Consider the following 22,408-nt stretch of genomic DNA (forward strand, 5'->3'; position numbering starts at 1 on the left):
GGCTATTTGGTTTTTTTTCCACCATTGAGTTGTATGAGTTCTTTATGCATTTTGGGTAAATTACGTCTCTTATCATAGATATGGTTTGCAAATATTTTTTCTCAATCCACAGTCTGCCATTTTTAATTGTTTCCTTTTCTGTGCAGAAGCTTATTAGTTTGATGTAGTCTCATTCACTTATTTTTTTGCTGTTGCGTTATGAGCTTTTGGCATGGTATCCCAAAATTTATTGCCAAGGCCAACATCCAGGAGCTTTTTCCCTATGATCTCTTTTAGGAATCTTATAGTATCTGGTCTTACATTTAAGTCTTATATCCATGTTTAGTTGGAATTTTTGTGTATGATGTAAGATAAGGGTCTAATTTCATTTATTTGCATGGAACCCAGATTTCACAGCACTCTTTATTTAAGAGAGTATCTTTTATCTATTGTGTCCTCTTAGTGCCTTTGTCAAAAATTAGTTGACCATGTGTGATTGAATTCATTTCTGCACTTTCTATTCAGTCCCACTGGTCCCTATGTCAGTTTTGAGGCCAGCACCAAACTGTTTTCATTACTATAGTTTTGTAATATAACTTTAAGTCAGGAAGTACGATGCCCCCAAATTTGTCTTTCTTTCTTAGAATTGTTTTGGCTATTGAGATCTTTTATGGTTCTATACGAAAGTTAGGATTGTTTTTCCTATTTCTTTGAAGAATGACATTGGGATTTTGGTAAGAATTATGTTGAATATGTATGTTACTTTAGGTAGTATGGCCATTTTAACAATATTAATTCTTCCAATCCGTGAGCATGGAATATCTTTCCATTTATTTGTGTCTACTTCAATTTTCTCATCAATGTCTTATAGTTTTCAGTGTACAGATCTTTTACCTCCTTTGTTAAATTTATTCTTGGGTTTTGTTTTTGATGCTATTGTGAATGGAATGATTTTCTTGATTTCTTTTTAGTTAGGTTATTATTTTTTGTGTAAAAATGCTTCTGACTTTTGTATGTTGATTTTGTATCCTGCAACTTTTCTGAATTTATTTATTAGTTCTAACAGTTTTTTGGGGAGTGTGTGTGGAATCTTCGTGGGTTTTTTTGTTTTCCTTTTTTTGAGACGGCATCTTGCTCTGTCACTCAGGCTGGAGTGCAGTAGCACAATCTCAGCTCTCTTCGCAGTTTTTTTACATATAGAGTCATGTTGTCTGCACATAGAGAAAATTTTATTTCCTCCTTTCTATTGTGATGCCTTTTATTTCTTTGCTGAATTGCTCTTCCTATTATTTCCAGTACTACACTGAATGGAAGAGGCGAGAGTGGGCATTCTTCCCTTGTACTGGATCTCAGTAGGAAAGCTTTCAGTTTCTCCCGGTTGATTATGTTTGCTGTGTGTGTCTGTGTTTTTTTTTTTTTTTTTTTTTAATAAATGGCCTTTATTTAGAAGAATTTCCTTTCTATACCTAAACTATTGTGTGTTGTTATCAAGAACAAATGTTGGACTTTGTTGAATACTTTTACTGCATCAATTAAGATGATCATGTAGTTTTTATCTTTCATTCTGTTAATGTAATGCATCATGTTGATGTATTTGCATATGTAAAACCAGTGTTACATGCCAGCAATAAATCCACTTGGTCCTGATGTAGGTACACACTGTGAAATGATTACAGCCATCAAGGTCATTAACATATTCATCATCTCACATAGTTAACATTTGTGTGTGGTGAGAATATTTAAGATCTACACTCTTGGAAAATTTCAAGCATACAATGTATTATAATGATAACTACAGTCATTATGCTGTAAATTCAGTTTCCAGAACTTTTTCATTTTATAACTGCAACTAATATTTAACTTTTATTATTATTATTATTAAATATACAAATATTATTATATATTTAATATTTTATTAAATATTAGTTGACATTAACTAATATTTCCCCATTTCTTCCACTCTTTGATATTTGATAATTACTCTTCTGTTCTCTGTTTCTATGAATTCTACTTTTTAAAATTCCACATATAAGTAAGATCATGTGTTTTTCTTTTTGTACTTGGCATATTTCACTTAACATAATGTCCTCTAGGTTCAATAATATTGTCCCATATTATCCTTCTTTGGAATATGTGTGCATATATATATATACACACACACACACACACACACATACACATATATGTATAAACACACATATATATGCCTCCACATACACACACACACACGCACACACATGTTTTCCTTATTCATTCATTCATAAAAGAACATTTAGATGGTTCCTTTTTTGGCTTTTGTAAATATTGCTGCAGTGAACATGCGGGTGCAGAGATATCATTTTTAGAAAGTATTTTTGTTTCCCTTGGACATATACCCAAAAATGGGACTGCAGGATCACATGGTGGTTTTATTTTTTTTTCAATTAAAATATTTTAAAAATGTAATTCCATACGAATTTAACCCCTTGTAAGATATATGTTAGCAAAAATTTTCTCTCATTCTGTGGGTTGCCTTTTTACTTTGCTGATTGTTTTCTTTGCTGCACAGAAACTTCTTAATGTAATGTAGTCTCACTTGTTTATTTTTGCCTTTATTGCCTGTGCTTTTGGGGTCATACCCCAAAAATTATTACCAAGACCAACATCAAGGAGCTTCTCTCCTATATTTTCTTCTGAGTTTTATAGTTTTAGGTCTTATATTTAAGCCTTTAATTTTGATTGATTTTTGTGTATGATATAAAATAAAGATCCGATTTATTTATTTTTTTATTTTTTTGCAGTTGGATATCCAGTTTTCCAACACCAGTAATTAAAGGTACTATCCTTTCCCCATTGTATATTCTTGGCATCTTTGTGGAATATTAGTTGATCATATATGCACAGATTTATTTCAGGACTTTCCATTGTATTCCAGTGCTCTGTGTGTTTGTTTTTGTGCTGGTACAATACTGTTTACTAGTGAAGTTTTGTAATATAATTTGAAATTAGGAGGTGTGATGCCTCCAGATTTGTTCTTCTTGCTCAAGACTGCTTTAACTATTCAAGGTCTTTTGTAGCTCCATATGAATTTTAGGATTGTTTTTTCCTATGCTGGCAAAACATGCTATTGAAATTTTGATAGGGATTGCATCAAATTTATAGATCACTTCAGATAGTATGGATATTTTGATAATTTTTTTTTTGATCCATGAACACAAAGTGCCTTTCCATTATTTGTGTCTTCTTCAGTTTTTTCATTAATGTTTATAGTTTTCAGCGTACAGATGCTTCATTTTCTCATTCTTTGCTCTTAAAGCTTAACTGTTGTAATGGGAATCAGAGAATTTGAATGCTTCAAATCTAAAATTTAAAAGTTAGGCTTCAGTTTTAAAATGGTATATTTCCTGCAGACCCTTACGTGATCTCTCCTAACTTTCCTCTAAAAGACATATAAAGACGGGCCAGGCATGGTGGCTCATGCCTGTAATCCCAGCACTTTGGGAGGCCGAGGCGGGCAGATCACCTGAGGTCAGGAGTTCAAGACCAGCGTGACCAACATGGAGAAACACCATATCTACTAAAAATATAAAATTAGCCAGGCATAGTGGTGCATGCCTGTAATCCCAGCTACTCAGGAGGTTGAGGCAGGAGAATTGCTTGAACCCAGAAGGTGGAGGTTGTGGTGAGCTGAGACCACATTGTTGCACTCCAGCCTGGGCAACAAGAGTGAAACTCCATGTCATAAAAAAGAAAAAAAAGAAAAGAAAAAAGAACTATAAAGACACAGATAATGATGAAAACACTCATGATAAACATTAGAACTAATAATTAGCCCGTAGCAAGAATCTGAAAATTTCATTAAAAACAAATTTCATGGAAGTAGATTGCACAGGGTAATGCAGAGCCCATACTTCCAGAGAACAGAAAATTTGATATAGTTTTTGAAAACCCTGTCGTAGTCTCAATATCCGTCTCCTGGCTCAGAAATACCAAAATTATAACAATCAGAAGAATGACAAACACACTTTTAAGGTGTGGGCACTGCTTTCTTGAGGTTGCCAGAGTGCTGCTTCCCATCCTACCCCCGGGCTTCACATTTGTGTCTTTCTTCCTACATCCAGTGACACTGCCGGACAAGAGGCTCGAATAGGAGTTAGGGAGGGGGATGAGCAATGAGGCCGAGGGAGCTAGAGATCATCCTTTATATACTGGATCTAGGAAGTGTTCTTTTAGGAGTATAACCTGGAGATCTGATGCTATTAGATACTGGTCTTTATTTTGTGTCCAACAATGAGGCAGTAAAAGGAAGTAGCAGATTTTGACTCAGGGCAGCAGAGATGTAGTAGTTGAAAAGATGAGCGGTGCCGGTGGTCTAGCTAGGAGCTATGCATATTAACCTGCCGAAGGGAGATAGTGTTTCTCTGAACATTCAGAGCAAAGTCATATTTCTAAAAACATTGAAACATGAGAACAGGAAACAATCTTGCAGAGCTGTTTGGTATTCTTAGTAGGATAACAGAGGTATGAAACAGAAACCCATGCAAGAATTTGAAAAATAAAAATGTAAGCTTTATGAGGTCAAGAATTGTTTCATTACTGCTCTATTTCCATAGGCTTGTGTAACAAAAACTGATGAATGAAAGAATAAGATAAGATAGCTAGATGAGATAAAGAAATATTTCTGGGAAACTAAATGCAGAAATAACAGAAATGAAATCTGTGGTAGGAAAAGACTAAGAACTGGAATAAGTATTGAATGTAAAAAATAAACAAAATCGGCCAGGCACGGTGGCTCACAACTGTAATCTTGGCACTTTATGAGGCCAAGATGGGTGGAACACAAGGTCAGGAGTTTGAGACCAGCCTGGCTAATGTGGTGAAACCCCATCTCTACTAAAAATATAAAAATTAGCTGGGCATGGTGACGGCGCCTGTAGTCCTAGCTACTTGGGAGGCTGAGGGAGGAGAATAACTTAAACCCAGGAGGTAGAGGTTGCAGGGAGCCGAGATCACACCACTGCACTCCAGCCTGGGCGACAGAGTGAGACTCCGCCTCAAATATAAAATAAAATAAAATAAAATAAAATAAAATAAAATAAAATAAAAAATATAAAAATAGGCAAATGAGCAAAGTTATTTAAAATATATGTTGAAATATTTTTATTACACTAAAAGATATACCTATAATAACTTAATATATAATATAGATAATTTAATTCCAGGAAAAGGTGAGCCAGAGATATTATGATCAACATACAAAAATTAGAAAATAAGCAAAGAAACATTGCTTATGAAGTAAGGAACAATCTATCTAGTAAGAGACAAATATACAGAGTGATAATTCTTACACAATATGATAATTGCCAGCTTAATATGATAGAGCAATTCGGGTCACACTGCACGAGGAAGTGACACATAAACTCTCGTGAAGCATGAATAGGATTTATCAATGGGAAAGGCATTCCAGAGAATTTTTAAGGATGTAGGGTATTTAGGAAATAGTAAATAGTTTGGTATGGCATGAGTAGAAGAAGTGAGGAAAAAATACTGCAGAAAATTCATCTAGAAGAAGGAGAAATAGCAAGTTTCCCCTTTTAAGTACAAATATTTATGTATGTATGTAATTAACTTTCTTGAACATGTGTGGGGATTAGTCATTTTGCTTTCAGGAAATGTAATGTGATATAGCTTTCATTGTTGTCTTGAATCTGTATACAAATATTTTGTCATTTATGTTTACATTTTAGTTCCCTAAATAAATTTATGTAGGGACCCCTCTTACGCTTCTTGCAAAGTACAATGAAAAAAATCCTGAGTATTGGAGCTGGAGAGATCTGGCATCCAATCCACATTGCCAGATGTTGACTTTGATCAAGGCACTGTACTTATGTAAAGCATGCTGTGTGACAGCCTGTGATTATGATGGCTCTTAAAATCATTTGATTTGGAAGAGATAGCCTTATTGTATGACTTACAAATTTTGACTTAGGCCCATATAATACTGCATTGGGCCTGGAGCACAGAGTAAGTTCTATTTCCATTAATTTCTCTCTGTGGTGTGTGTTCAACACAGTTAACTACAGGTCCTTTTTGATATTAATAGTAGGATCTCTGGAAATATTGTTTAGGGTAAATTAATGTGACGGGGGAAAGAAGCCTTATGTCATGGTGAAGAAGGCAGACTCTGGCACCAGAATGCCTGGATTTGCATCTTGGCTCTCCCACTGATGAGCCATATGACCATGTGGCTTTCTTTCTCTGTTTCTCCATCAGTATGATGGAGAAATAATGACTTACCTTACAGGGTGGTCATATATTAAAAGAGTGAATATATGTAAAGCACTCGGAAGAGTGGCTGGTACAGAGTGAGCACTTAATAAATGCTGGCGAATATCATTACTGAAAAGTTAGGCTGGGTGTGGTGGCTCACACTTGTAATCCCAGCACTTTGGAAGACTGAGGCAGGCGAATCACAAGGTCAAGAGATCGAGACCATCCTGGCCAACATGGTGAAACCCCGTCTCTACTAAAAATACAAAAATTAGCTGGGTGTGGTGGCATGTGTGCCTATAGTCCCAGCTACTCGGGAGGCTGAGGCAGGAGAATCACTTGAATCTGGGAGTTGGAGGTCTCAGTGAGCCAAGATTGCACCATTGCACTCCAGTCTGATGACAGAGCAAGACTGTATCTAAAAAAGAAGAAAAAAGAAAAAAAAGAGATAAAAAATTTGTTGCATGATTACCAGAAGTGTGTCTTCCTCATTAATTACCAAAAAGGTCTATATTATCTTACTGTGATTGGATATAAACCCAAATTTCTTTTTTTTTTTTTTTGAGTCAAAGTCTTGCTCTGTTACCCAGGCTGGAATGCAGTGGCACAATATCAGCTTACTGCAGCATCTGCCCCAGGTTGCAGCAATTCTCCTGCCTTAGCCTCCTGGGTAGCTGGGATTACAGGTGCATGCCACCATGCCTGGCTAATTTTTGTATTTTTAGTAGAGATGGGGTTTTGTCATGTTGGCCAGGCTGGTCTTGAACTCCTGACCTCAGGACATCTGCCCGCCTCAGCCTCCCAAAGTGCTGGGATTACAGGCATGAGCCACCGCACCCAGCCTGAACTCAAATTTCTAAAGTCAGAACAGAATAAGATCTTCTAATTCACATGTGAATTTGGAAGGCATCTTAATTATATGTCACATCCAAACTTGAGAAACTGTTGATACCTCAGTTTTCTTATCTGAAAAATAGGCATAATATTACCTACTTCTGCTTTTGATATTAAATCTGTAATAACACATTCAAAGTGATGATCTAAATGTATAACATAATAAATAATCAGCTCTTGTAATTATTATTGATCATTTTCAAATGACCTTTTTAACATTTGTGAATAAGTGTAGGAATATGGCTGTTGAATCCAAGAGCCAAAACTTGAACTGTTTTCCTGTTGTAATCTAATCTAACACCAGTGAAATCAAGTACACTTCTTTCATCCTTTGATAAGGCCAGGTTGTCAAATATTTATGCATAGTGATAACAGGAGAAAAATATTTTTTATTTTGACCTTCTCCTCCTAAAACTCTTTTTGAAACAAGAGAAGCGACAGGTCCTATATTCAGTTTGACATTGTCTGATAGTTACTTAAAACAGTACTTTCGTTATTTCTGTTTCTCATATTCAACTAATTGCTTACTTCGTTTTTCCTGTCAGTATGTTCAGTTGGATAAGGAATTGATTCTTAACTTGGTGTTATTGTAATTTCCAGGTATAAAGCTTTTGCATCTTATATTACAAATTAGACTAATAGCTGTTTTCTTCTTATTGTCCCATCTTTTAGTCTATTTCTTTTCCCAGGTTGATGTTATTTACTCTATATGGTAAATATTTTATACTATGGTATATAATTTGGGAATTATAATTCCAAATATAATTTGTTTTAATTAATCTAAAATATTTTATATTATTTGATTTTGACTATTTAAGATGGACACAAAGGAGCTTATTTTATATTTTTCCATCAAAAATCCAGGATTGTCACTTATGAAGTAGTACTATTAATATCTGTATAGGCATTCTGCTTTTAAGTCAAGCTCTATATGTCCAAATTAGTTCTCATATTAAATGTATTTTAATTATTTAAAGTATTAAATTTATTCTAAAAGAACAAATTTATAACACAAAACAAGCATCTACACCATGACTAAAACATCTGATTCAAACTCCAAAAAACATTGACAGTTCTCATTGTCAGTATTTATTTTGTATGTTATACAATCTCTCAATGGTAGGACACATAAAAATAAACATCTTGAAACTTGTACTCAAACTTATTATTCATATACAAAAGATCTTGTTTAGAAGGTTAGGAAAGCATATACCCCTTTCTGTTTTTGTAATTTAGCTTTATTTAAGTGTTTTGAACATATGTCTAAAATAATCACATGTAGAATAAGAATAAATTTTGAAAAGGAAAATAAAATATGCCTTTCTCTCTTTGTAAATAATAAACAAACAATAGTACTGTTACCATGAAGATCTAAAAAAAAAAAAAAAATGTTAAGTTTACTATATCTTATGGTAAAACAAGTGACTGCAGGGAAGGAGAGGTGAATGTTCCCAAGGTGGAAGCTCCACTTGTCCTCAGAGAAGGAATACATTTTGACTATGACTGTGGGGAAGGCATAAGCTGGCTTAGAAAATTGAGAGCTACTTACTTAGTGTTTTAAATACCCAATTTCTTCAAAGTGAAAAAGTTTCAATACAATGGGAAGTCAACATTGCTTTTATAGACATTACTAAAACATAATCCCAAACTCGAGTAAAGTTTTATGTAAATGATTGTTTTGAACCTCTAAAAATTTAAAATTCAACTTTATTTATTTTTATTAGATGAGATCCTGGCTACATTCCACTTCCTAAGGCTTATTATACTGAGTTTATTTTTACAACTAATTATCCTCACCTACATAAACTTCTTAGATTTTGGAATACTTAATTGACTGGTCAAGTGTCTTTGCTATCTAGATGACAGTTACCTATCATGGATCTTCAAGGGGACCCAAAATTTGGACCAGATGCCATCTCCTCAAGGGTACAGGAGGAACCGAAGCATCAAATTGTGACAGTATTGGCCAACATATGTAGCTCATCACTGCGAACAAGTGCTCAGCCTGTGTATGGAGTGGTGTACTGTCACCGTGACCCATAACTGTTGGAAGAGTTCCAGAAATAACACAAGGGATTATGCATTAATATAGAGCAGGTGGCAGGTAAGCACTGATGATAGGTTAAATGAGTGAAGGAATGAATGTGGAGTTGAATGAATTATAGGTTGACATAACTTGAATATGTAGGCAAATTCCTAGCCAAAAAAACAGAGTACTTGTGTTTAGAGACTCGTTGTGCAGAAGTTGGTCTGGAACTGATACATAGAAATCAGATTTTAAGTGCTCTAAGCAATTAAATATCTTATAAGATTTGCTGTTTTTGTCACAAATTCATAGTTCCAGGATGACTTTTATTTTTTTCTACATAAAGGGAAATAATAGTAATTTTATATCTTAAAGAGAAGAGCAAAATCTTTAATAGTTGTCTTTTAAAAATAAAATGATAGGGCAGCTTCAGGAGATCCACATGGGCAGGTGAAGCTCCTATACCTCCAATCTGAGTCATCTGAATAACAAGAAAATCTCACATCTCTTTAGATTTCACAGGCTCAAGCAAATGTGAAATATTTGACATCTTCACCTTAGTATTTTCACACATAGAAAAGACACCTTCCAAGGGTAAGTAGCAAATTTTCTTTTCCTGTTGAAAGCTAGTTTTGCAACTCAAAAAGCAAAAAAGGAAAAATATTGCTTTAGAATTTTCTGAAATGCTGCAACTCACATGCGGTTAACTCTTCTTCCACTGAGTGTGTCTGCACGAGGCCCCAAATCAGAATCTTAGTTGTTGAATTGCTGAAAATTTAGAACTTACCCTTTTAACCAGTCTACCATGTACATGAAAATCAGAAAAGGTGTAAAAATTTTACGTTGACAGTATTAAATTCTTTCAGTCTTAGTTACACATTAAGTTGTCACTTAAGTTTTAACTGGCTAAAATTAGGCTTCTTAATTTTCAGCAACACTCGGTAATTTTAATTGTGCAGCAGCTATTTCATTCATGCTGGTTGTGGCTGCTAAAAAATTAAAGACAAGGTGGTTTTTGCATGTATGTATCGTTATTTTTTGAAAATAAACTCAGGGATAATACGAGGCTGAGATTTGTGGTCTATAAGATGTTGAAGATAAAAATAAAATCTGCTGCATTTCCAAGGAAGAATGGGGTTCAATGGGGGCAAAGAAGGCATTTAGGGAAGCAGTGAAGAAAAGCGAGAAAATTCTAGAATGCCATTGACACAAGGGAGAGGAGTACATATTTAAAACTTTAGTCTACAGGAAATGATTATAGAGATTTAGGAAAGGGCACAATATAATTATGGTTTTGTTATTAGGGAGGGTATTTTGGCAACTGTGTAAAATAAAATGCAAATAAGAAAAACAAGGACTTGGAAATGTGGTGCTGTGTAAGGATGAGCGTCAGGCACTGGTTTCAGACAGACGTCTGTTTGAAACACAAGCCGAGTAAGCATACATTGCAACCTCTTGTTTCTTTCTGGACTTGAGCACCAATCACATTATGCTCCTTCAGAGGTACTAGCAGTGGCTGAGTGATACCTGCTCCTCTTAGATATGTCCTCCACCTCCACAGGGTCCACCCTCTCAGCTCCCGGGGTTCCCAGCCGCCAGGTGTCATCCTCTTTTCAAAGGCCTGATCATGAACTCTATGAGCCCCTACCTCAAACTCCCAGGGTCTGTATTCTCAATCTCCATCATTTTATTCCCTTAGTCCTAGCAGAACTTTTTCCTGCAGTTATGCGTTTTTAGTACCTTTTAGCTTTTTTTTTTTTTTTTTTTATAGAACTTCAGAACATGTGTGAGCCAATCTCTATATTACAGTCTTGTATTGCAATACCCATTGTAGTTTCTGTTTTTCTGGCTGGACTTTGACAGCATGAGGATGAGCAGGTGTATTGTCTGTGTAGACAACGTGGCAGGAACATCAAAGGATAAAAGTATGGGGCATGGTCAGGGAAGACAAGTAATAGGATGTGATTAGACAACATAGCTGAGCATGAGATGTCCTGAAAGTTCAGCGAGAGGATAATTAGGGTGGGATTTTTTTGCCATATTAAGTGTCTCATTGTATATTAATAGAAGCAAAACTGATTCCCATAACTTCTATCATCCATCCCAGTAATTTCCTCAGTGATACACTGATACAGTCTGATTCTTAAAATGTGACAGTTTAAAAAATATATCAGGCCGGGCGCGGTGGCTCAAGCCTGTAATCCCAGCACTTTGGGAGGCCGAGACGGGCGGATCACGAGGTCAGGAGATCGAAACCATCCTGGCTAACACGGAAACCCCGTCTCTACTAAAAAATACAAAAAACTAGCCGGGCGAGGTGGCGGGCGCCTGTAGTCCCAGCTACTCCGGAGGCTGAGGCAGGAGAATGGCGTAAACCCGGGAGGCGGAGCTTGCAATGAGCTGAGATCCGGCCACTGCACTCCAGCCCGGGGCGACAGAGCAAGACTCCGTCTCAAATAAATAAATAAATAAATAAATAAAAATAAAAAATATATGGAGAGCTTTAAGCTTCTCTGTCAGGTTAAGTGGCCTGTAGGAACATTAAGAGAGATGTCTAGTAGGCAGATGAATAAGATGAATATATCGTTCAGAGAGTCACGAGGGCAATCTAGACTAGAGATATGTATTTTGAAATCATCAGTATGCAGATGACAATTAAATTTAAGGAGGTCATTGAAGTCACCCAGAAAGCAGGCAGAGAGAGAGAAGAGAAAGAGAACACTTATGGTAAAATGTGAGAAGAAGCAATAATTTCCATTATTTCTCAGTAGGGTTGCCGTGCTTTAAATAAGCCAATCTGTTTTCTGTTTCTCACGTCATTTACAAATTCCTGCCTGTATCCCTGGAATCAGTTACCTGCTATTTTCCAGCAATACTTGCTGAGAAGACAACATAGGATAGTATAACAGGCATGGGCTTCATTTCATAAGGTCTGGAGAGTTTGAGCTCTGCTTATATTTTTATTTTTTATTTTTAGAGATGGGGTCTCACTCTGTCACCCAGACTGGAGTACATTTGTGTGATCATAGCTCACAGCAGTCTCTAAATCCTGGCCTCAAGCAGTCCTCCCACCTCAGTCTCTAGAGTAGCTAGTACTATAGGTATGCACCACCATGCCCAGCTATTTTGTTGTTGTTGTTGTTTTGTATCTTTGTTTTTGTGTCTGTGTGTTTTGTTGTTGTTGTTGTTGTTTTGCTTCTTAATGGTTAGAGATACTCTAACTTCTAGGATGCTCTGTTTTCTCTTCCATAATATAAATAATGACAGTACTTTCTTCTCAGGGTTGTTGTATGCATCGAGTCATACAGAAACAAATTGCTGGAGAGTTGCTAAACATCAGTTTCCACTAAGTAATCACTGTAGGTAGTAAGAGGAAGAAGTCCTCACAGTCCCCTGGGACAGACAGATTCATTATTTGATGAATATAATGCCTTGTACAAAGTGGAACAATATAGAATGCTTCAGGTATGGGACAGGGAAGAACTGACAAAAGAGATTGTCTCTGTATAAGCTGAGTCTTGAAGAAAATATGGGAGTTAATGGAATGTAAATATCATAGTGTGGTATTTGGAATTTAATGCCAGATGTTTAGTAAAGAAGTTTATTTATTCCCCTTTGACTATCTTCTTCTAACCCTGGCTTAAAATTTAACTACTTCAGAAAGATTTCCTAAGCTACTTGGCTTCCTCTGTACTTCCCTTTAGTTCTTTATTCTCTTGAGCATGCATATATTATTCATTTTTGTCCATATTTTATTTTTAAGTAGAAAGAAATCTTATTTGGGAACATGATTTTTAGTATTCTTTTGGAGTCTGACAGTGTTCAATAAATAGTAAGCCCCTTATAAATTTTTAAATTAATTTTACCACACAAATAGCAGGCTAAGTACATTAATGAAAAAGATGCTTGCAATCTTTTTGATATTTAATGAATATCCAATTTTCCCTTACATAGATCATAGATCAAAACTAGGTGATGGCAACGTGAAGATCATTGAGAATATGGCAACAGCAGCCTTCACAGCATGGTAGGAAATGGATGTCTGAGTGCAGTGGCTGGAGGAAGGATTTTTGAGATGAGAAAGTAATGACAAACTCTATAGATAACTCTCTCTGTGGGTTTTGCTCTGAAGGTAGTATATGAATATGGTGGTACTTAATGGGAAATATAAGGGCTGAGGATGTCATTATTTTTTAAATAGTGGGAGGGTTCTAGAACATGTTTGCATATTCATTGAAATGTCCCTGTAGAAAAGGGGATATTGATGACATAGAAGGAATCCCTGAGACCCTTAGGAAACATCTTTTCCCTCTTCTGGTAAATTGCAGAATCTGACATTGAAGGCCACCAAACTATTTTTAGGTTAAAAATTATCCTGTATTTCCATAACTCTTTATCATTTTGTTTTGGGATCATTATCCTACAATGGATATAACTATATAACTGTTACAGCATTACATTTAAGTATAATTATATTTCTAATCAAATATGAAGTAAACATGTAACAGGATGTTACTCTGATTTTATATTGAATGTGTCTGTCTCAAATCACTAAAAATAAGACTTTGTATTGTTCAATGAAATCTCTAGTACATATAAAACATGATAAACTTTTTAGTATAGGTTACTCAAGAACTTTGAAGGCAGAGGAAATATTTTCACAAAGATATATCTGATAAACCAGGCAGGGTTCTTGTTACATCCTCCTGAAAGAGACTTATGTTAAGATCTGACGTCTACGAGAATCACTCACAGCATGGATTAGGAAGTGTACCCCACTTTTCAGGAAAGTATTTTCATAACCTGTGAAAAAGAGAGGGGGCAAGTGACTTGACTTTTGCTAAATGAGCCATTTTTGTTTGCTCTGAGGAAGAGTAGGCTGGCTGTGGCATCTCTCACTCCATTGACAGCTAGTGTTTTGTCTGCAGACTTTTCTGTCTGGGTGACTCCACTTCCTCTACCACCATACATTGCAGGAGCCTGAGAACTCAATGTGTACATTGGAGACAAAAAGCAGATTTGCTTGATCCTAGAAGAGAGGGAGAAGAGTTTTGTTTGTCTGATCCCTTTGGCCACCCTCTGTTCTGTTTTGGAAACATTGATTGTTGCAAAATGTTCTCAAAACCACACTCACCTTCACCCCTGAGTTATGCTTCACAAAAGAGACTAGTACAAAGCAATATTTAGAATGTTGTCACGTGATCAGTGGTTTCAATTTGGAATCTGGGGCTGGTTTATGGAAGAGATGAGAAGGACATTTTTTCCTGTCCTGGGGATTTTGTATGTTTTTTCTGTCTCTTAGATTTTCCCTTTAAAATGTGATTGTGAAAAGCAGATGTTTAGTAAAGCTGCAAGCCTTGGAAATATGCATCATTGCGTGGTAACTCAATACCTTAGGGTAGACACTGTCTGTAGTAGCAAAATAGATATTTTTTCTATGTCTACCATGAAATGATAGCCATTCAAATGATGCAAAATATGACCTGTATATTTAGTCTGCATTCAAATCCATTTATTGTTTAAAGAAACCATGCAATGCCAATTAAAATAGTTTTTTTCTTTAACAAATCAACTGCATATTTATTTTGCTGATGAAAGAGAATCAGATAAAAACACCAAAAATTAAATTTCTGCCCTAAGTATCATAAAATGAATACCAAGGTTCTCCTAAAAGCTCAATGAGATCTCAACCTGGCCCCTAATAGCAGTGTCCAGTGTCTGACATGTTGGCAATATATAGCGAAATGTCATTATGACAGTTATTATGGTATAGTATCAGAGAGAGCTAGAAATGCCCAGGACATCAATTGTATTCTATTGTTGTAAGGTGTCCTTAAATGTCATGTAAACAGTTGCAGACATTCAAAGTTTGGATACTTACCTAGCAGAAACGTTCAAAATATGGAGTGTTTGTTCAAATCATTGTTCTAGTGAAAATAACATATTGAAACCACTTTGATTTTCTGACATTTGTCTATGTAAGGCATGTAATTCATTACATTGATTTTATATTGAAGAAATAAATTTGAAATAAACATTTTATTCCAGCAGAGGCTGATATTCATAATTGTTTTCCTGAATACTAGGTAGCTAATCAGTCGTTGATACATTAACAAGTTATTCATGATTTTCTTGCTTTCACTATAAAGCAAATAAAAAGAGGTGGTTTGGCTAGAGTGTCATGACATTGTAATGATACCGTGCTGATGATAATTCTATTGGGGAAATACAGTAGCTGTCCTTGCTTTCACCAAAGTAATAAATAAGCAAACTTCCATCTTATATACAATCTTTTCTCAGTTTGTTACTTTCTGAAAATTGCTTTGAAAGTTTATTAGAACTGTGTAAAATACAGCATACCATTTCTTAAGAATAGCACACAATGTGGAGAACACTTTATCAAAAAGTAAAATGTTTATTTCACTTACTAGATTTGGTAGCATTCTCCTACAGTGTCAACTGAATCTGTTTTGAGTAACCCAGCCTCTCTACCCTTATTTAATCTTAAGTTTGTAAATTGAGCATTGTGGTTATCTACTGCTGAATGTGTATTTGAGAGGTAGTTCTTATTTCTAATTTTGGCGATATCATGTTGGCTTTTGTGTAATGCTTATAACAACAAAGACAGTGCCTCCTCCCAGAATGTGTTCACTGGATATCTTGTCACCTGATTTTACTAATCAGCTAAATGTATTGTTCTACAGAGCTAGCCCCTTTAAGTCATAATTGTCCAATATTGAATTATAAAAATACAATTTCAGGCCAAATTAGCAATAATCCTTTTGGATGCCTATGTATACCAGAGAAAAATGAGGGCCTTGTGTCTTCCGTGTTATAAGTTGGGGAATCTTTCAGCTGTATGGACAGCAAGGAAAGGGAGAGGCTGCAGCAAGTGGAAGGAGAGGCAAATATAGCTACAGAGACGAAGGGAATAGCCACAAAGGCAAAGGGTCAGTGACCTGTGTGAGTCTGATTTTATTGAATGATCAATATGAACCTTTTTCTAGATGTCAGGCTTTTGAGTATCTGATTAAAACTGTGACTGATCCTTTAAATAAACACAAATATACACATACACAAAATTGTTGCATAAAATTTCTAGCAATTCTTAGGTCTCTGGAAGCCTCAGGTTAAGAACTCACACTGGGACCAATGGGGAGGGGGTTCAAAGCATAAAAAGATGGACCTCAGCATATTAACCTACTGGGAATCTCTCAGAGAAGAAAATAATAAGATCAGAATAAGAGGAAGACGCAAAAGGGTTCACATAAGGCAAACTAATGGCATTGAAGCAATCATGGCAAGATTGAAAGTGAAATAGAACTGCAGAAAAATTATCTGGAAGATTTGTTATTTTATGGGAATCAAACGGATGGGAAAATTGTTCAGAAAAACTGGAACTTTTTCAGAACTCACTCAGAAGGAGCTATGATTTTGACAGATCTTGAGTTCTTGGCAGACTCTGAGAAGGTTATCTGGGTTGCTTGAGTTGCTGACTACATCAGAGTCAGAAGGGATGTGGTTGCCCTTGGTAAGAAAGAGTTTCGGAAAGTTAAATATTTCATATGATTATGACTTTGGGATCTACCGAGAAAGCAGAAGCAGGGTACTGGAGTTTAGTTTAACAGGGAAGTGTATTTGGATCAGGGAAGAAAATGTGCAATTTAAAGTGTCCCTCAGCAATTCAGTGTGATGGGAATCATGGTGGGTGGAGCGTGGAGTCCTCAAGTGAACTGAGGGCAGGACAACACATGGTTTGAACAGTATGTGGTTATGCCCTGATGCTGATTTGGTGACATGAGAATCAAGAGACTCAAGTCCCAATGCTGGATTTACCACGAGCTTGTGAATTTGAGAAAGTTATTTTACTACTCTAGACCTGTTTTTTCCTGCTCAGAAAAGGGCCACAGGAGACTTAAGTAATCTCAAAGATTCCTTCCAACTCTAGACATCTATGACACTGCAGAGAATGGAAATGAATAGAAAGAAAAGCCTCAATCCATCAACAATGTTTTACTTATTTTTAAAAAAGATTCCTCTCTTTGACGCTGACCCAGAGCTGTGGATGTGTGATTAAGAATTTTAGTTATGTTAATATCATCAATTTCCTGAAGTAGAAGAATGACAATTCTCCCAGGGAAATCTTGACAATTGAGTGTTTCCACTAGCAGTTGAGAGTCCTATGTTAGTTAGCATTTAAAAAACTAAATACTTCATTTATTTACTCTGTTTGCTGTGTGGAAACTTACCACTGCCAACTTCAGCCACAGAACATTCTATAAGAAGCAGTGTGGTTTCCAGATGAGGGCAAGGGGATAGTGTTTTCCAAGCCTGCTTCAGGGAGCATCTGAGGCATTTCAGAACATTTTACATCTTGGCACAGTGAACCTGCTATGAATTCTCTGTGCCTGACTGTCTGTCTGCTACCCCAATCATTACCTTCTTATTTGGGGAGACAAGCACAACTGGGAACATGTGTGGAATCAAAGAACTTGTTCCAGTAGTCTCAGCAATGCCTCATGTCTTCTGTTCAGTAGATTCCTGCAGAATGAAGCTGGAAGGGCCACTTAGAAGATCTGATTCTAACCTCTGCATTAAGGAAAAATTCAGCTCCTTTTATTCCTTAACGGGAATCTAGGGTCTCATAGTGCCACTTATTGTTTTGCAAAGTGGAGTGAAGATTGTACCAATAAGAAATAAAGAATACTTATTTCATGCGTATTTAAAGCTGACAGGTACTTTGCATGTTGTATTCAGTAGGCCTTTAATCAACCTATACCTTGCTATGTGCAAACCTATTGGTCCATAGTCTTGTCTAAAATTTCCAAGATAATTGTCCTATGGCATTTTAGAAAAGAAGTAATTATTTGACAACGATTGCGGTGGTCGGGGGAGGACACATTTGACAACAGTTGTGGTGGTAGGGGAGGACACATCACATCTGAGATCTTTATTTCATTTGGTGGTTAGAATGTGGGATAAAATACTTGAATTCAGACTGAAAAAAGAGATGTGAGCTCATTCTGCTCTCCAATGGACAGGTACCATCCATGGCAATTCCCATCCTGGGTGTTTTGAATGTTTGGAGAAATGAATGTACAGAATTATTTAATATCTGGCTTGATGGCTCATGCTTGTAATCCCAGCACTTTGGAAAACCCAGGTGGGAGAATTGTTTGAGCTCAGGCATTCAAGACCACCCTGGGCTGTACATAGTGAGATCCTGTCTCTACCAAAAAAGTTAAAAATTAACTGGACATGATGGCTTGCACCTGTGGTTTCAGATACTCGGGAGGGTGAGGTGGAAGGATCGCTTGAGCCTGGACATTCAAGGCTACAGTGAGCCAAGACTGCATCACTGCACTCTAGTCTGTCTCTAAAAACAAATAAATTAATTTAAAAAATCACAATATGTGTTACTCAAAATGTATAATAATTATTGCCTGTAGTTCAATCGAATAAAACTATAAAACTAACTAAAACATTTCTTATTTCTGATTTCAACAAATCCACAACTCACAATCTTCATGGTGTTCATATTCAGTCACCTTTTGTTACAAGGGCACATGGTTCAAGATGTGGACAAACAGTTTGCTCAGGCTTGAACAGTCTCAAGAACGAGAGAGGATGTTTGGAGTTCCACATTCCATCCAGACAACACTGGCAGCAGGATCCCATGTGCAGAAACGCCCATATGTTCTTTAGTAAATGTATTTATGTCTTCATTTTATTTTCTTTTTTAAATTATACTTTAAGTTCTGGGATACATGTGCAGAACGTGCAGGTTTGTTACATAGGTATACAGGTGCTGTGGTGGTTTGCTGCACCCATCAACCCGTCATCTACATTAGGTATTTTTCCTAATGCTAGTGTTTTTATTTTTTTTAATGATACATGGGTCCTCTAACATATTAAGTCAAAGAAAGAAGCCTCTTTTGCTTGTGCCTAAATCAGACTGATGGACAATACACAGATTTATTTAAAAAATATAGCATATTTTGAAGAGGAAAGATTTATAATGTCATTGAATGCTATAACAGAGGAAAGAAATATGATCTATTGTGTAACATAATATATATATATTTCTAAGTCCTAGAATATTATCCTTTAGCACCATCATATTTATAGCAGTGATATTTTTCTTCCCTTATCTAAAGTACTGATTGCATTTAATTATTTATTTTTCAAGTTGGTATTTTCCTTAGTGACAGTTTTCATTGTTAATATTTATCAAAATAAAACAAAATATTTTTTCTATATGTTTCTATTTTTTACTATTCACATCATAACTTTATTTTTCCTAATATAAATTTATTAGAAAAATACTTCCTTACATCAATATTACTTTTGCTTCCCAATATAGTATATTACTCAATTACACTCACAAAGCGACAGCTCTTTTTCAGGCAGTTCAATTTTTTCAGTTTTTTAGTACAGTTAGTATATATGACATTATGAATAACAGTCCTCTAATTTTAAAATGAAAAATTAGATGCTATAAATTACTAACCTCTTTAATTATTTTATTAAGTTCAGTTGCAAAATTACATGAATGGAAACTACAATTCAGTAGGTGTTCTGAAGCTGTTGCTCCTGGATTAATACTGCAGTATAATTACAATAGAACAGCTTTCAATAGATTGTGGAGGTGTCTTAAGTATCATATAATGAGAACATAATTGTTAATTTAATACATTGGATAGCAAACAATTTGTGAGATGATAGTCGTGATTTCAATATAAGTTAATTTAGTGTTCTATTGTGTTTCTGTTAGGAGGGAAAGCATTCATTCAGACGCAAAAGTTACTACTTATCATTGAAGGATTTTGTGGTAAAGGAGAATTGCTGTATTACATCTACTTCTTTGGTAGTGGATGTTGCTTCTTTTAGCAATATATATCTTTTAGCAATATATATTTGCTAATATTAGCAAATATATACTGCTTCTTTTAGCAATATATATTTAAAAATATATCAGTATCTAGAAATTATATTCATATAATGAAATCAACCTACCAATTCTTTCTCTCTGCCTAGTCTCTCATGACATTGAATCTCTAAAAATTATAAGTTATAAACTTTCAAAATTGGAGGCGAGTTAAAATTTTATGTTCTGTTTTATAATATCTGAACATTTCTTCATACAAATTAAAACAAAAATTTTAAGTCAATGAATTGCTTCTATTGTAAGTCATTTAATAGTTTTGGGTTTTACATGGAATCTCAAAGTTTTACTAAAGAATAAGAAAGAAAACTTTTGGACTGCCAACATTAAAAAATGAGATATTTTTGTATTTGTTCAATAGGATTTTAAAAATGTTTGTTGAAAAATTAAAAAAAAATTCTCTTGATTGTATTTTGGAAGAAAGTAAATAATTCAGTATAAACCAATTAATGAACCTGTAGAACATCATGTTAAGTGAAATAAGCCAGGCACAAAAATACAAATAGTCATGATTTCAGTTGTGTTTGGGATCTAAAAAAGATAAACTCTTAGAAACAAACGGTCGAATAGTGGTTACCAGAAACTTAAAGATAGCTTAAAGAATGGAGGACTGTATAGTTGTTAGTCATAGTATACAAAATTTCAGTTAGACAGGAAGACTAAGTTTGAATGGTCCATGTTCCAACATGGTGACTATAGTTAATTAACGATGTACTGTATGTTTGAAAATTGCTGAGAGAGTAGATTTTAAGTGTTCGTATCACAAAAGGTAAGTGTATGAGGTAATGCATATGTTAATTAACTTGATCTAGCTATTCCACAGTGCATACATAAATCAAAACATCACGTTGTACACCATTAGTATACATACTTTTTATTTGTCAATTAAAAAAGTATTTGATGACTTCTGTTCTTGGTCCTGAAGGAGTAACAGAAGCCAGATTTTTTATTTTTTACATGAAATCAACTACAAAAGTAGATTACATGAACAAATAACTTTCAGAGTTTGGACAGTCATCCCCAAGAGAAGAGAAACAAATGCTGTGAGCCCTACAATTGTCCCCTGATTACTGCCTAGAGAGAGTTTCTAAGCCACAGCGAAGGGTCAGGGACAAAAACAGAGTTCAGTAGTCTCAATGCTTTGAGATGACAGAATTGGATTTGGGGAGGCTAAGTCAGTTAGACTAGCAGTGGCAAATATCAGGAAGAAAGCTGCTAGACACAGAGAGCTCAAAAAATTTGCAGAGCTCAGTTTTTTGACACAGTACTGATGTGTACAGAGGTGATTATGTAGGAAGAAACTTCCTGAGATGGAATAGAATTACATGAAAGAAGAGGTGGAGTAATCCCAGGAGTTTAGAGGATCCTCTGCTTGGAATACTTTGCAAGATTAGATTATTCAACATATATAAAAAACTGTAACACATTATGACCTCATGGGTTTATCCCAGGAAAGCAAGGTTGATTAATTTAAAAGTCAGCCACTAAAATTCATCATATTAAAAAATTAAAAGATCATTTCTATAAAGAAAAAGCAGTTGACATAATTGAACATCCATTCATCACTAAAGAAAAAAAAAAAAACAGCAAAAATCCTGTTAGCAAACTAGGAATGGGGAGGGGGCATTCTCTTCCTTATGAAGGGCATATACAAAAAAATCTATGGCTACCATCATAATTAACATTTTGCTTCTTCTTTAAGAAAACAAGAATGTCTACTTTTACCACTTTGGTTTAACATTGTACTTGAGGTTTAACTATTGCAATAAGGCAAGAAAAAGAAAGGGCATTCAGATTGGCAAAGGAGAGTAACACTATCTTTATTTGCACATGACATGGTCACCTCTGTATACAATACAATGAAATCTACAAAAATGTTCCCAGAATTAATAAGTGAATTAAAAATTGTTGCAGTTTACAAAATTGATGTAGAACAATCAGTTATATTTCAAGGTACTAGAAACAAAATGTCAGGATTTGATATAAAAATGCCATTTATAATAGCATCAAAATATAAAATAGAAGATGGCTGAATAGGAACAGCTCCGGCTTCCAGTTCCCAGAGTGAGCGACACAGAATGTTAACAAGAATATCCAGGAAATGACCTCAACTCTGCACCAAGCAGACCTAATAGACGTCTACAGATCTCTCCACCCCAAATCAAAAAAATGTACATTCCTCTCAGCACCACATCGCACTTATTCCAAAACTGACCACATAGTTGGAAGTAAAACTCTTCTCAGCACATATAAAAGAACAGAAATTATAACAAACTGTCTCTCAGACCACAGTGCAATCAAACTAGAACTCAGGA

Source organism: Colobus angolensis, unplaced genomic scaffold (genome assembly GCF_000951035.1).
Source record: "Colobus angolensis palliatus isolate OR3802 unplaced genomic scaffold, Cang.pa_1.0 Scaffold345, whole genome shotgun sequence".
NCBI lineage: Eukaryota > Metazoa > Chordata > Mammalia > Primates > Cercopithecidae > Colobus > Colobus angolensis.